This window comes from Hippocampus bargibanti, linkage group LG08 (assembly GCF_051943395.1).
Source record: "Hippocampus bargibanti isolate YZ-2025 linkage group LG08, ASM5194339v1, whole genome shotgun sequence".
Lineage (NCBI taxonomy): Eukaryota > Metazoa > Chordata > Actinopteri > Syngnathiformes > Syngnathidae > Hippocampus > Hippocampus bargibanti.
The window spans coordinates 421822-438765 of NC_142741.1; the positions used below are offsets into that span (position 1 = coordinate 421822).

The 16944-nt window shown below is 42.0% G+C and overlaps 1 long non-coding RNA gene across 5 annotated transcripts in view; it reads right to left on the minus strand.

Moving 5' to 3' along the window:
* LOC148894188 (uncharacterized) overlaps positions 1–16890 on the minus strand; it is a 40314-nt gene extending 23424 nt beyond the window's left edge. For 3 of the 5 annotated variants that reach the window (XR_016115888.1, XR_016115884.1, XR_016115886.1), the window contains exons 1-7: positions 16670–16890; positions 11229–11317; positions 10567–10723; positions 10086–10214; positions 6468–6619; positions 3968–4097; positions 2716–2795 (exon numbers count right to left, since the gene is read on the minus strand). This is a non-coding gene — a long non-coding RNA (uncharacterized LOC148894188). Of the gene's footprint in view, positions 1–2715; positions 2796–3967; positions 4098–6467; positions 6620–10085; positions 10215–10566; positions 10724–11228; positions 11318–11419; positions 11856–16669 lie in introns of all 5 variants that reach the window. The other 2 variants (XR_016115885.1, XR_016115887.1) reach the window with 2 other exon arrangements.
* Between the last annotated feature and the right edge of the window lie 54 nt (positions 16891–16944).

Here is a 16944-nt window from a genome sequence, read left to right on the forward strand (position 1 = left end):
TTACACCGTTGCGATAGGCTACGGTGTAAGCTAGCTTGTGGGCTAACATGTACCCAGGTGTCACAGACCGGCAGCAAAGTCATCGTGAACAACTCACTATTTTGTGTCATGTGAGAGCGAGTCCACACACACATACACACACACACACACAGACTTTTTAGGCAGTGGTGGAGCATCAAGGCCTGAAAGGCCTTCTCTGCTGGCCTAAATATATCTGAAACACAGACTAATTGAAATTATATTGTGTCCAATAATTTTGATGAAATAATTCCAAATTGTCTTTCAGCTTCCTCTCATTGCTTTTCCCCGTTTTGCTGCTTCCAGATGTGTGTTTTCGTATGTAAGCATTTAACCAATCACATTTCAGCGATCATTTGTGACCAGGGTCAGAAATGGACCTGGACACCTTCACTATCATTTCTGCGGAAGCTGGAGCATAAAAACAAAGTCGATGAAACTGTCGCTTTAACTAATCAGAGATATTTCTAACGGCACCCTCTGTTGAATGTGTATCGCAGCTGTGGATTGATTTAGGCATAGCACTACTGAAGGCCTAGGGTTGACATCATGGGCCGCCACTGATTTTAGGGAAAGTCCATCTTTCATTGAACATTTTCATGATCATTTTAGTCAAACTACTAATTGCGTGACCGCAACAATGTGCAAAAGATTCAACGCTAACTTAGCGCTTGGCTCCATTTCACGGCTAAAGCAAACATCAATAACAACAAAAAAGGCAAGTTATGAGCAGAATGATGTACAATTAGTTTATCAAAATGGTAGCGGTGCATTTGAAAAAGCAAACTTTTCTGTTCTTCATCAGACTTGGTCAAAGTCTTTGCGCTCTGTGGGGATTTCCGGCGCTACAAAGTGCCACTTTTGTAAAGCATGCCACTAATGCTACAATTGTGAGAAACATGTGGCAACAAAGCCAAATATGCGCAGTGAAACCATCTTCAATATAATAGGACCAAGAAGAGGTTTTTGTTTCTCTCCATCTTGTGATTTACTGAGCGTCACCAGATGGTATTAATGACTTTTTTGCTTTGAACGTAATTATTTGCTGTTTCAACATACTTATTTGTTGTTTTGATACTTCGGGCTCTTTGATATTATATGGAATTGAGAAAATGTCGGAAAATGGAGACCATATGCTCAATGAAGTTTTGCAGGGCAGGATGCTGTGTTGGAGGAGGAATATTAAGTAACACTGTCAGTATATTTGCAAAACTCCCACAAATGGAAGTGTTTGATTTGTGTTTGCATGCACCGACCGGTAAATAAAATATGTTTACGATACCGACCCACGATGATTTCTAGAGCAAGGCTAGGTTAGACAGTGAGACCTCGGTTTTCAACCATAATCTGTTCCAGAAACATGTTCAAAAAACGATTGGTTCAAAAACCGAAACAACACTTTCCATTATAACCCGTTCCAAGTCTAGAAAAGAACTTTTTTAAAGCACTTGTAAGGCTCGGGTTTCTTACTACCAAGTGCAGTTTTGACTTACAGCCTTCAGAATTACAAAGATTGAACCAAGATTGACAGAAATGACATCATCCGTGCTTGCACACCATGGTGGCAGCGACACATTTGAGGAATGAAAGTGATCAATGCATCATAAAAGTTCGGGAAAAGCAATTAAAAACAAAAAGACGGCTGAAGAGACGCTTGCTTAAATTATGGCTGCATGACATGTTGATGCGTCTTATGACTGTACAGATGGAACTGGATGGCTGCCTCCGGCTCATCCGCTTCACATTTGCTCAAAACTTGGGTGGCGTGCGACGAGCAGAATGATAGCACCATGTGTCATTGCGCTTCCGTGAAATTATGTCATTTTTTTTGTCTTGTGCCGACTTGTCCAAGGACGGGAATGCTACGTCGAAAGACTACGAAGAATTCTCAAACCTACTGTAAAGGATCCACTTTTGAAAAATTGATGGGATATTTTAACCTTGCAGTCTACACTCTGCCTTTGAATTATCAATAAAGTTGAAACGAGTCCAAATTTTACGGTTTTCTATCCATTTTCTCACCATTTCACTTTTGTTTTTTTCATTCAAGCTCTGTCGTCTCTCTTTAGTGTGTGTTTGTTTCTGTAGCCCCTCCCCCCTCACTGCTGCGTGTGTCCCCTCCCGACTCCACCACGGATCTTGACCAATCACGTGCGGCTTTAACTGAAGACTAGGGGGATAGAGGAAAAAAAGCCGGCTGCCATTTCAGGAGCTCCAAGAACCGGTTCGTTCGCAAATGACACCTCACTCAATGGTGGCTCTCCGTGTGTTTCCCGAAAATAGTTTGTATGCCAATATTATATTCTCGTGAATTTAACGTTCGTAAGGCGAAAGGTCCGTTAGCTAAAGTGTTTGTAAGCCGAGGTATTACTGGATAGGACGATAAAAGTAATCCTCCAATTATATAAATAGAATGTGAAGAACATTAAAACTTTGCCTTCAATGCACACTGTTAATTCTTGTGGATCCGCCGTTGCCATCAATGGGCAGTATAAACTCAACCATTTGCATTCCTATATCAACTTTGTTCAAAAGTTTCATCTATGAAAAGAAGGAAATACCAGGGGTCAGCTGTGATCTAAAAAGCCAACTCTGATCCATTTTTTTTAAATTAGATTTGCACTTAAGATGAGAAACGTGTAAAATAGCAAATAGCCTTTAGCTCGTGATTTGATGAATGCGACATGAAAAGCTCACCTGTATCGTTCCTCCATCGCGTGATACTAGCGGACGTCTTTCTTTGAATCCACGCCACGGCTCGCGTTTGCATATTACGTCTTGTTTGGGTTAAAAGAAAAGAGAGGTAGAGAGGAGAAGCCATTAAAAGGAGATGAAAAAGAATATAAACGCAGCAGGCTGTGTGCTAATTGTTTCCCCCAACGCGAGTCATCCAAATGCCAAACAATCACCAATGGCGCTTCTCACATTGAAGGAGGAATGGTGAGTCTTTGAGAGGGACAACATTGACGGGAAAGCCTCTCCTTTTCATCCCGTTTTGGCCTACGGTCACATTTTTCAACAGGAATATTTCGCCAGGACTACGGGAAGTGGAAATAGCCAGCGCAGTGATACCACAGCTTACCAACTTCATTGCTTCCCAGAAAGTGCGTGTAAGGCCAAAAGTTCGGCTGCTGAACATTTTTTTCCCCTAAGAAAGCATTAAAATGAGAATAAGCCGTTCCCAGGTGCCCATAAAACACAATTTTCTCCTAAATAAGCTTTCAAGCTACACAAAATATACATTCTTTTATGCAAATTAAATGTGCTGTTATTGTAATAAAAGAAATAAACAGTACCGTATAATAAAGTCATTTTATTGACCTTTGTGATGGTCGTTGACGTAGTTGCCTCTTGATGATATCCGAGTGAAGTTGCCGTGCTTTCTCGCCGATAATACCCTCACTCACACTGTCCCCTGCTAGCTGCTTTTTGTTAATCCAAATCAACAGAAGTTTTTCAACCTCTTCTATTGCCTGAAACCGTTGCTTAGAGAACACAGAAACATCCTTAGCCACACGTAGCAAAGGTCGATTCAGCGTCCCGGTACTTGGACGCTAAGTCACACAAACGCACACCTCGTTGGTGTTTTCCGATGATCTCCTTCTTCTGCTCGACCGTCATTTTTTTTGTGTGTCTTCTTTGGCTTAACACTTGCCTGCGGTGGGGTCTTTTTCGGTTCCGTAATAGCAAAAGTACTCCACTCGATAACAAACCAGGTCCGCACTCAAAGGGGATGACGAAAGACTAGTTTGTCAGCCGAGACTATATGCTGGGAAATTTAATGTTGGTGAGGCAAAAGCTTTGTGAGCTGAAGCGTTCGTATGCAGAGGTATCACTGTACGTACTTTGCATGTCACTTCGTTATGGGGCAAATTGGACTCCTTCCTTGGGCACTTTACAAACTATAGCCAATACATTTGACGTTGCCGGTCGAGTGAACCAAACTTACTGGATGATGGATAGAATGACGAAGCACTCGAGATCACCGTCGAGACTGGAAGTGTCGGCGGAGGGGGCGGTAGGCCACCAGGCGGAAAAGTTGTCATCAAGAAACACAGCCTATTATTGTTGATTCAGCCCTGCAGAAATTAGCAAAAGACACGGTTATTGTTCCTGTCAAGTTGACAGGAAAACCCGAAACGCTCCCCGTTGCCTCAGCGCACTTGACAAACACGTTGCCTTTTTGAAAGAAGCGAGGGCAAAGAAAATTGCCGCAGCCTCCATGACACAATGGCAGCAAAAAGCTCCACACGCTGACCCCCGGCCGCTTGCATTGACTCCGGCCGCATCTCTCTCGGCGGGAATTCCAAAGGCCTTTGAGTCAAGCAGCCCGAACGAGGTTCGCGGACGCACGCCGCTTCACAGGGAGATTAATCATGTGTGAAATGGAAAGAGCAAATGGCGACTGACACGGCCTGAACCCGCCGCAGGTTTGCCTCATCAGCTTGCGGACGCGGCGCTCCCCTAACAGGCAGGTGTTAATAAAAGGCATGCCAGACCGCGGGGGTCAGATGGTGGGCTGCCTTGTCATGATTGTTGTTGTTGGGGAGACCATTCAGATGGACAAAAGAGATGAAAAACCTGCTCCGGCCAACATCACGGTGGCATTTTTTCACCATTTGGATCACAATGGCATCAATCTATAGCAGTTTAGCTGTATGCCCTCACCCCCTTTTTACACACAAACACACACATATATGTCAACCGTGAATTGCTTTAACTCAAACATGGGCACTTTTTTCCTTTTTCCTGATGCATTTTAAATCCACGGGATAAACACGTCCTGAATGGAAACATAAACGGGCAAAAACGTGAGCGGCGGCAGCCGAGCAAGGCCGCCGCGTCCCTCCCGTCCTAAAAGGCTGGCGCAGCCTTTGATAAGCGCCTTTGTTTCTTGCCGTCTAAAGAGGTCTTCCATAGATTGGAGTTGACTGGCGCCACCTTTGACGAGTCATGTAGATCATTTTTATTCATTGCCAAAAATTGTCGGCAATTACGTGCGCAAAGCGGCCACCTGCCTTGACTGAATGGCTGCGCGGTTTTGTGGGGAGGTACAGCGAAAGGGAGCAAGGGGGTGGGCTGTGCAGCAGGTGAAATAGCCCCTCTCGTTAGTATAATGAGGGGTCCGAGCCTCAGAGTGGCGGGGGCACGTCGCGCTGAGTGAAATGCCACATCCCCCCCTCCTTAAGTGCATCATGGGACATTTAAACTCACGTTGCCCATTTGGTCTGACCATCTTCATATTTTCATCTTTATCCTGCATTGCGCGTTTCTCCAGTCGCACTTTGACATAAAAGCCATTTGTTCTAAATACAACGGCTTGAATTCATTCTCCGGCTCATCTCAAATCAAGTTTCCCCACTGAAATCAACTCATTCACTGCCATTCCCCAATTTATTTTACAGGTGGGGGTGTGTCGAAAAGCGTTGGTCAGACCTGTGGCAATGTTTTTCCCTTCCCCGAGGGGGCAGCATTTGCCTTTTGCCCATGTTAGCGCTTTGTTACATCTTCAGCTGTTGTTAAAGTGCAATATAAATCAATATGGATAGATTGAATTTTGGACAGCTGCCCCCATTTCAAGCTCAGATAACTCCAGACCCATATAACTTAGGAATTAAGTCGTTTTTTTCCTCATGAAAGAAAAGAGTCTAAGGTTTCTTACGCCGCATTAAATGTTTATGTAGTCCGAAAACTCAATATTGTGTGGGTGTTGGAATTTGAGTGACACTGACAAAAACCCTCCTTTTTTTCCCTGAAACTGTGACAACCCCGGTGGCTCAAAAATGTAGCTAGTGGTCGGCATAAGGATGATTTCTTCAGTTTGCAGTCGTGATATTTGACTGAACGAGTGCACCATTCAACGAACACGACCACGTTTTTGAGAGCAGAGAGAACGGTTTGATTTTTCTTGGCACTTCTTAAAAATGTCATTTGATCTACTTGGAAGGATTGCTCCCAAATTTGGCAAAATAACGATGATCACTTCACACGTTTGTTTCTTCTGCATCGATAATTTCAAAAGCTGCATCACCCGCTGTCCTCGCTTTAGCGGCTGCGCGTTCACTAATGCGAACGTCACTTTGAATGAAAAAAAAAAAGAAGAAAAAAAGCTGTGTGGAAACACTTTGATTAGGCCACAGCGATGTCCCCGGGGTCGTCCGCTGAATAAGTAACTCTCTATTAATGATTTCTCCAGCGGCACACTCCTGACTGACCCCCTGATCGCTTTCAATCTCCGAACGGGAGAAAATGGCGAAAGGAGGACGAACGAGGGAGGGGTGGAGATTAAGGAAAAACACCCTTTTTTTATCCTCTCCCCTTTTTCTTTTTGCCATGCGTGTGGGAGGATGATTATTTGTGGCGTGCGCTACTGGGAAGTAGAGGGGAGCTGCTTTGGGAGGGGGGGGGGGATAAAAATAAAGACATAAATCCTGCTGAGACTGACTCACAAATTTCTTGTGGCTTTCTTGAATGGTCGTCTTCTTTGTCTTGTCGTCGTGATCCATCGGCCTGGTCTCCTCGTGGATGATATCCAAGACCCCCCCGACGGAGTCCGTCACGCTCGCTTCGACGTAGATGATATCCTCACGGTCAAATGCACCTGCAGTGCAAGGAAGGACAAACAACAGCCTATCAGGATTGATCCCCTCCGCTGCCTTCCCGGTAACAGCAGGAAGGCGGCAAATCCATCAAGATGGAATCAATGAGGCTCGTTATGTCCCCATAAACGTGTTTCTGCCCCAAAAAAATATATATATATAGCAACGGACTTCCAGACAGAAAAAATAAAAGAATTGATTGAATAAATCGGGGGAGTCAAGTGGTGAGCAGTTTTTTTTGTTTTCTATTTGATTTGTTCATAGTGTCTCAATAAGTTCACAGCTTCAACCGACAAGTCTGTATTTGAGCGTCTCATGTTTTCAACCAAAATGAAAATGTATGTAGACCCCCCCCCCCCCAAAAAAAAGCAGGCTGGAGGAGGCAGGGCGGGGTGTATTTGACTAATTGTATTCAATAAAGTCAGCAAGAACAAAATCTTAAACAACAGAGTCATCAGAACAAAAACGTCCAAAGTAGCAAACAAAACCATGACTGGATAAAAAAAGCAAATAGCAGGTAAGACGAAACTCATGAGACGCCACCTGTTGGTTGCAAACTGAATTGTGACAGCCACAGATTGGAATGCATGATCGTTTTCATCCGACCAATTTATTGTATTTATTTATTTTGACTTGTTTACGCCACACTTGTTTGCTCGAACTTTGTGAAGATCTGTTTCTTGTCATACTGTTTAATTTATTGCGTTTGTTCACAATACCTTTGTTAACAAACACAATGCACGTTAATTATTCTTCTAAATCGTTCTCTAAAGTGAACATAAATATGTCTCCCTTCTCTCTATTTACAGGAATTTGTGTGAGCAAAATATGAACGATTTGAAATATTTGTTTGTCATTCAGCACCTCGTTTGATTGCCCCTTGACCCAAATTCCACACAGCGAGACCAGATTGGTGATTTCAACTCGGGATCATAGAACTATGAGGCTAGCCACGCTGCCCTTTTCCAGACGTTATCGTAAATCAGCGCGGTCATAAAAGGCAAGCGCGTCTCCTTCAACAAGGAAAAAAGCGCAAGGCAGGCAGGTGAAACATTCAATGAAGTGTGTCTGGTATGCTCGGCGTGTGCTTGGTGGCGTCTGTTAACGTTGCCTGTAAAAATACTGTTGACAGACGGGTGAAGCCCTGACGAACAGTAAAGCGACGTCACTTTTGCTGATCGGCTCATAAAAATAAAAAAAAATGACGTTTGATTCTTTACGCGTGCACCTTTTAGAACTGCTTCTTTCCTGAATGCTGACTTTTGCCACAATGGGTGAAGATGTGAAAACCACACTCGGCTGCCTTTCAAAAATGGTTATGACAAGGTGGAAAAATGGATCCTACGACAGCAAGCTTCTTTATATGCCTTGCCAAAAACTAGATTTTGACACGACCAATATAGATTCGCTTAAAGTCTGCTTTAGCTGGAATAGGTCCCATTAAGGAACAATGAGGCAGACTCGCCTTAAATAACCAAATACATCAATAAATGCAAATAAATAAATAAATACTAATGTTTAGATAGATAAATACATATGCAAATGAACATACATAAATAACTAACTAAAAATAAATACCTAAATGCAAAATACATGAATAAACAAATACATGAATGAATAAAAATGGATAGATAAATACACCAATGAATAAATACCTAAATATACACATAAATAAGTAAATAAATACATAAATCCACAAATGAATAAATACATAAATATATAAATACACAAATAAATGAATAAATAAATACAAATGCTATCCATTTGTATTCATTTATTTATTTATTATACATCTATACAATATATACATAAATATACATACATCTGCTCCCAAACTCTGGAACTCACTTCCACCACTTCCACTTCCAAAGTTCACTCCGTAATTTTACTTTGCCGGGTCTTTTATTCCGCAAAAATCGTTACTTGTCTTCAAGTCGAGAGCGTGCCACCTCTGCATCGTTAGCCACTAGCACGTTAGCATGCCAACATGAGCAATTACCGTCAACTGTGAAGAAAGAGTTCTGGCGTGTCATCCATGAAACAAAAAAAATCATCATCATAAGCCTAATGGAACGCGCGCAAGGTTGTTCCGCCCAATGAACTTGATTTTCGCGCTTTGAAATAAAACAAGGGCGTCATAAAGCAGCGCCCCTGATCCACGTATGATTTAATGGCGGCGCGTTGTCGACAGAAGCTGTCATCCTCGCGCTGAAATGAACTTCCTCAATGACTTTGTCTAATCAGCCTGTTTGGGTTGGTCTCCTCTTTGCCGAACAGTTGACTTGGGCTCGCTGGAAAAAGGGCTAATCAGTGGAATTATTGTTTTGCTGCAGCAATTTACCGGCTCCCTGTTTAGCAGTGATTGCAATGAAAATTGCCCTTTGTGTTTGGAGCAAGTTGCCAAATGTGCTGCAACGTAATCACTTTGTTGGCGGCAAGGATACGCGTTCGTGAGCCGCCATCGCAACGTACGGTTAGGCGACATCGCCGCGCAAAATCGGCACGGCAATTTTGTCGTTTCCAAAGTATTTACATGAGTAATAAATCCTTTTTGAGTTATGACAATCATTGCAAACGGAGGTCCTGGAAATACGAAAAGCTACACCCTCTTTAGATCTATAATGCGATCTTATCTTAAATCTGTAACATGGGAAGCAGATGATTCAACAAGAGCGGCAGCAGCCGATCATTCACGACTGAGTCATCAGCTGACATTCTCCTTCGGTCACAGCATCTTCCACCGTCGTTCCCTTCGGTTAATTCTGCCTAATTTAGCATTCGCTTCAACGTTACAGCCGCCCAACGCAAGGCTGAGAGCCACGAAACAAATGGATGAGAAAAGAGAGAGAGAGAAAAAAGGAAGTCTGAGGGGCCACTTCTTTCAATTAGTCCTCAAAAAGGGCCGCCGCCGTGCAAAGATAAAACCAAGACCCCCTCCCTAATTCTCCTCCAAAAACAAAACAAAGAGCCACCATCTTACACAAACCTAACCCGACGCCTTGTTTCAATGTTAATTCATGAAATGCTGCTGGTGTCCTCATCATGAAAATTGATCTTCTGAGATTCATATTTTCTTGTTTATTTAACCAAAATAATTTCAATGCGTTCCAACCAGTCTCAAAATGGCGTCCTGATAAATAAATACATGTAATGGCCGATGGAAAATGACATCATAGTGACAAAGGACTCATCTAAGCGACCAACCGCGGACAAAGACTTCCAATTTGAGGATTTACGTGGCACTCCAAGTTGGGGGCGGAGGGGGAAGGAGGGCGACAGGAACTCCGCCATAACGTGACTTCTTAAAGGGTTTTGGGAAAGACCTGGGTTACCCCTACCATTTTGGAGTTTTTCCATTTCAGCTATCATCACTTTTAAATGCCGTCGACAGACAAGACTGCAATCTGTGTCAAGTCAAAGAGATCAATAGCCATCCTGATTGAGCCGAGCGCCCTGCGATGTCGTTACCTGGGGAGGAGACGTGGTCAACATCATTCTGTTGAAACGACAGCATTCATTCGCCTTCCACATCCTGCGCGTGTCTTCACACGCAAGGCGGCGAGAGCACATCTGAAGAAGTCGCATTCCTCTCATGGCCTTTAAAAAAAAAGTCAAGTCAGCGCCGCAATTCTGCTGGCATTCACAGTCGTAAAAGCTATTTTACGAGTGTCTTACCGGGATTGAAACATTACAGATGAACATGAAGGCTATTCAATCAAATGCGTTTTTACAGGAAACACGAAACCAACAGCGATGACATATTCACACCTTTGCGTTCTTGCAATTATCCTCAATACATTGAGAGCCAAAATGAGACATTCAAAGCACTTTGGCCCGATTGTTATTTTTCCTGATAGATAACGTGATCTTTTTATGGTGTTTCTTTCATGGATTCAAAAGATTCTCACGATTTGCTCAGGAGACTCCCGATTTTGACCACAATACTCACGATCTTCTTCTTTTCCTTTCGGCTTTTCCCTTCAGGGGTCACCACAGCGAATCTGTCCTCTATTTTCAGAGGTTTGATGCCCTTCCTGACACGACCCTCTGTATTTATCCAGGCTTGGGACCGGAACAATACGACACTGGCTTGTGTCCCCTTGTGGCTACAAACAAGCAAGTCTATGAGCTTAATAAAGATGAAGATGCTCAATTAAACAATACTCACTTCATAAAGCAACTATTGAATGTATGAATAAACAATGTAAGCATTTTTTGTGTTTTATTTACTGCTAATTTACACTTTTGTCACGCTCACATTATTTTAACACGCACCACAGAGTCGCTAGTACAAAAATCACCCGATTGACGATTTCTGAAAATTAACATGTATGCATTTCGGCGATATGCATAATGGTGCATATGCATTGTCTCATTAGCGATATTATCGCTAATGCGATGCCAACACCAAAATGTTATCTCGAAGTTAAAGTCTCTCCACAGCCGCACAATGTGACCCCCCCACCCCCCAGATCGTACCGTTACTATCGCTGACAGAACTGAATGATAACCCCTTCAAAAACATTTCTTTACTCAGCGTTTCTATTTGTTATTTGTGTGTTGTTCCTTTCAAATTTGCCTTTGGGCCATTTCCACCAGAGCTGCGCTTACCTGCCAACTCCATCGTAGTTTTACTTGTTTTGACAGCGTGCACGGTAAATCCTTCCTTTTCCATAAAGCAGCACGACCCGCTTTTTTTCCTGGTCAAAAGAGTCTTTATTATTTCTCAGTGAACACCCAGTCAAACATTTCCAGACATTGAAAGCCGCTTACAAATAAAATGTATTATTATTACTTTTTACCTTCGTGTTTTGGCCATGAATTTCTTCTTCTGGCTACTTAAGTAACGTACTACAGGAGAGATATCGCCATTCGTGCACCACACTGTCCCCTAGAGGCCAAACAGCGCACAACGTGAACAGTGCAGTAAACAAGGCACGTTCAACGGCCGTCGTAAAAAGCCAACGAAGGCGTTCAAAGCGAATCGTTTAAGGGAATTTGTGTTAAAGTGTTTTGAATGTTGCTGTGCCGATGACCATTTTGTGTTTGGGAGCCTTTTACTGAGCGAGTTGCTTGTTCTGTAGCCACAAAGGGACATAAGTCTTCTTGTGCCGGTCCCAAGCCCGGATAAATACAGAGGGTTGTGTCAGGAAGGGCATCTGACATAAAAGCTTGGCCAAAACAAACATGCTGATCAAACCTCTGAAGATGGAGGACACTGATTTGCTGTGGCGACCCCTTGAAGGGAAAAGGCCAAAGGAAAAGAAGGAGTGTTAATGTGTTGACAACGTGTTAATTTTGAGACCGCAAAATCGTCTGTTGCGTGATGTTTTTGTTGTTGTCGAACGTGTTTTCCCCCCCAAAAAATCGTCTATTATTTTGTTTCGGATTTTTGTGTTTGTGGGATTTTTTGAAACATATACATTACAGTGCATTACAAACATTTTACCGGTGTGCTTGTATAAATACTAATTCCCACGAATACATCATTTCAAAAATAAAGTCCTTTTCATATTGCATTTTCAGAAAAAGAGAAATATGCGTTGAAAAAAATAATAATGGTAAAGTGTCGGATCCCAAGTGGATTGACAGAAAATCAGTTCAGATTGGATGACCTTGACTAAATAAAAGCTAAACAAACAATTTCATCTTCTTGTCATCTTTAGCTTGACCACTGACATTCTTTTTGTTTTGCTGAAACGCAGGCAGAGCGTGAGAGTGCCTGGACTGGGAGCAAGCTTCACACGCTCACAAGTGTTGTCCCGCATCAGAGAAGAAACCTTTTCAGGTCCTTCAGTGCCACAGTGGCGCTGATTGCACAGGCACCAGCAATTTCCTAACCAACCGCCACCTGAACAATGATGTGTTCGCCTTTCAGACCCTCCGGCCTTTCAAAGCAGAATCATTTCACAGTTTGGAACAAGATCTCCATAGCAACTCCTCTTTGAGGGCTTTAGAATCACCATCCAATAATTCTATGATCATCGGTCCTTGCATTTCCCAGTGGTTCTTTTCACAGTGGACTGAAGGAGGGAGTGGGGGGTGGGGGGGGCAAGGAATCTGAGGAGGAAGCAGGAAGAGTCTCTAGTCAATTTATCTTGCAGGCCCATTAGAATTCAAAATATTGCGACCTTCAATCACCCAAGATTTTATTTGGAGCCGTGGCCATCTCCACTCAGGACGGAAAGGCATTTTGTTCTAATCATCCGCCACGAGTACAAAAAGGAAAAAAAGCTCATTCTCGCCAGAGCAAAACGCTCATTTAAATGCTGTGACAGCACGTCAAACACAAAGTGCACAAAAGGAGGACGATCCCCACAACCGCTTAATAATCAGCACACACACGTTATTTGCCACTATTGCTTAAAACAACAAATGATCTGAAAAACAAAATGGCACTTTATTTTACTGACACATTTTTTTGGGTATCATTCGCACATGCTTTTTGTGCGCTGCGGGAATCTTTTCTGGACTTTGTTAATCGGAAGAGAAACATCTTCCTGAAGTGAGTGAAGGTTACATTAAATGTCGGAAAATGCACAAAACATTCCAGATTTTAGTGTAGGGAAAGAATTTTCACCCAAAGAAAATGTATATCCAAGCCACATAAATCACAAATAAAAATAAGCAGCTTAGTTACTTCAAAGTCTCTGTTCAGGAGATATTTTTTGTCAAGAGAGTGAAAAGGCCTGCGTGTTACTGTGTGTAAAAACAAGGTCCAGTGTGCTAGCTAGCTAGCGCACAAGATCGATCCTAGCTAGCTAGCTGTCAATTTGTATGGATATATATATATATATAGTCTATTTTTTTTGTCACAATGATATGATAATTTGATATAGGTAGCATTAGATGTTATGCGGTTAAGGTTGGGATATTCTTTTCAAAGTCTCTATTATTTATAGTTATTGTGTCAAGAGAGTGAAAAGGCTTGCGTGTGACTTGTGAGGAAAAACAAGGTAAGCAACTTTGGAGTGATTCAATGAAATGTCTTGAAATGGATGCAGTTTGAAGAAGACAAAAGGAATTTGCGTTCATCTCCTTTTTGTTACGAGTGTTTAAACCGCTCCCACTTGTTTTGAGAGCATCTTTTCATGACATTGACATAAGTGGCATTTATGGGCTGTTTTTGTACAAACATTAATTGGCTACATGGCATTGGGACACCTGGGAGGTGACTGTACCAGTTTTGTTTTTTAACAAAACAATTCGGAATGCTGGGTGACATTGACCTAAGTAGCCGGACGCTAAATCACACACTCGCGAGCTATCTATTAGTTATCCATTAGCCAGCTAGCTAACTTTCTATCTATTTGAGTTCTTCCAAGTTGCTCACCCACAGAGAAAAACTTATCCTGTGACTGTAAAGTAACCTTGAGAGTTTTGAAAGGCGTTTCTAAATGAAATGTATTATTATACATATTGTTTTATATAGCATTTTAACAACAGCTGAAGCTAGAACAAAGCGCTTAACATGGACAACTATCGTATACAGGAATTAAAGCAGTCATAATAACTCAAATAGATAGAAAGTTAGCAACGCACTAGCAGGCCGGCAACGCGTATGACAATTTTGGCCAGCCAGCATCTCACTCTCGCACAGCAATCGACTGTGTGATGGCACCGGAGGATGAATGGATTTCGACTTACGACCATTTTGACTTGTGACCCTTTGGTCGGAACGGAACTGGGTCCCAAGTCAGTCGGATGTTACCTGTATTTCCATAGGTATATATATATAAGGCGCCCCTGCGTATAAGGCGCAAAATCAAGGTTTTTAGATGCGCCTTATCCACGGGAAAATGGGCTCATCCTTCCAAATGAAACAATGCCCATGCAGTTCTGTGTCCTCGTCAAGGGGCCTTTCTAATGTTTTGCCTCTTTCTCAGAGTAAGTAGCATGGTCACAAAAACAAAAATCAGCTCCCAGTTGGATGCAGTTCTACACCCTTCATAACAAAAGTATCATGAACAGCAAAGTGTTGTCATTGAAAATGGATTTTCTTTCTTTTTCTTTTTCTTTTTTTTGTTTGCAGAGACGCTCAATATTGTGGCAGGTTCAGCCAACGTCTCCATGCACTGAGGACAGCCACGCATGCATAGAAATAGTATTCCACTTTGTTGAATTCCTCACTTTTTCTTCTACTTGAGCAGACTGTGTGCAATGTTAAAATTCGCTTTAATTACTCAGAATGTAAAAGAGCTCTTGACAAATTGCTCATCTAATTGCAGGCAAATAATTTGACTATAATAAGGGGCCGCGCGTCACATTTGTCCTGTTTGTGAGAGACGCCGAATTTCAATTGCATGTCCCCACATCAACTCGCCCGCTGCAGAGACACAAACGAAAGCACACAGGGGCACAATTGCACATGTAAATACTAAATAATCTTGCAGCCTGCATGTCGACTACAAAGTAGATGAACAGGCAGAAAGTGAGGCAGTCAAAATGTGGGTGTGAATGAGGCAAACGGAACGGTAGGGAGGGGTGCTGGAAGGGGGGTGATATTTTTTGGGGGGGACGCACGGAAACCCACCCCCTTGAAGGCACGCGCCCCCTTCCGTCCCTCACTTCGACTCACCACAAATGATGCGGAGCGTTTCGTTCACCCAAATAAATCATGTCTTTGTTTAAGGTACATTGATCAATCTAATGGCGTGTAATGGGCTGCTAATTGGCGCACGGCGGCGGTGCTCACAAATGGAGAGCACGCAGAGCCCCTCCAGCACTGCATGCATGCGCTAAAACACAACCTGAGGGGCCTCTTTTATCCTTAAAACACATCCCTTCTTTTCTTGCTTTTGCAAAATCACTTAGTAATCCAAAGAACAAAGAAAAATAAATACACACTAAATACATGATATCCATATATATTTATATAAATTTATCTATCTATATAGCTATCCATATATATCTATGTCATATCTATCTATATATATATCTGTCATATCATCTATATATCCATCTATTTATATAATATATATGTCGTGTCTATTTATACATAAATGTGTATGGGATATCTATCTATATAAATCTATGTCAGATATATATACATATACATTTATTTACATTTATTTTTTTCAATTTTTCTCTTGTCTACGTTTCAAATGTCCCCATTGTGGGATTATTAAAGGCTTTCAGTTTTCGAAGAGGTTCACATTAAAACCTGCGCTCAATCACGTCACAGAAAACGGGGACAAATAAAGTGCATGACATCATTTTGATTATGAGAAATATATATATATATATATATATATATATATATATATATATATATATATATATATATATATATATATATATATATATATATATATATATATATACAATTTTTTCAGGTATTATACACGATATAATTAATTTGGGTAAATTGGCATTTCATACGTTAGGTTTTTAAATTGCCACTGCCGTCACTACTAAAAAAAATCCTTGAATGTCGAATGTATTTTTTTCTAATCAGCTGCACAATTTGCGGGTGTATTATTTTATTTTTATACGTTTATCGAAATGACGTTTTATCGACTGGCACCAATAAGGCTCCATAACGAGACTCGTTTTGAATACTGAAATGCAAATACTTCCGGGTTGGCTTTCTCCTTCCGCATTAAAATTGATTCACGTGTGTTACATCATGATGTCATGTATAATAAATTGTTATTTATGAATCCTTCTTTTAAGTGTATCCTATATAGTGCGCATATCTTCCGTGTTGTTTGAAACTTTTTTGGGAATCAATAATACACGTTAGTTAGCACGTGGCGATGTTACGCGTGCACGAAAGCATGAAAATGAGGTGGCCGCTTTCCTAAATGACAACAATCAATCATCGCAATTGCATATTTACTCTATGAGCCATTTGACTCGAATTTGCCTTTTCTCTGCTCGTTTCTCTTGAAACAATTCACACGTTGGAATGAAAAATAAAAGCTGTCTGTTTTTTGCTATGACGGAACTTAATTTTGCTACCAAGTCTTCCGCAGTCAACGTTGATGACGTAGGACGGAGTTGCTAATCACAAAAGAACGAGTCGCTCGCGTAAATGAAGAAATGCTTACCTTTTGAATGACTTGCTCAAAAAGAAGTAAAAAACGATGTCGCGTATTCGAGCGGGGCTCAAGAGAACGAACGGGGGGCATTTAAAAGGCCAAATCCGGTGCGGTCGAGTCGAGGATTCTGTGAGCCGGAGACCGGGACGTGAAGCGGCCGCTTTGCGGGCGCGGTCCAAAGAGTGGCAACGCGCGCCCACTCTTCCGATTGGGTGACCGCTTCCGCCTTGACGGAAGTCGCTTTCTGATTGGCCGCTTGAACTCGGCGAGCCCCACTTGAAAAC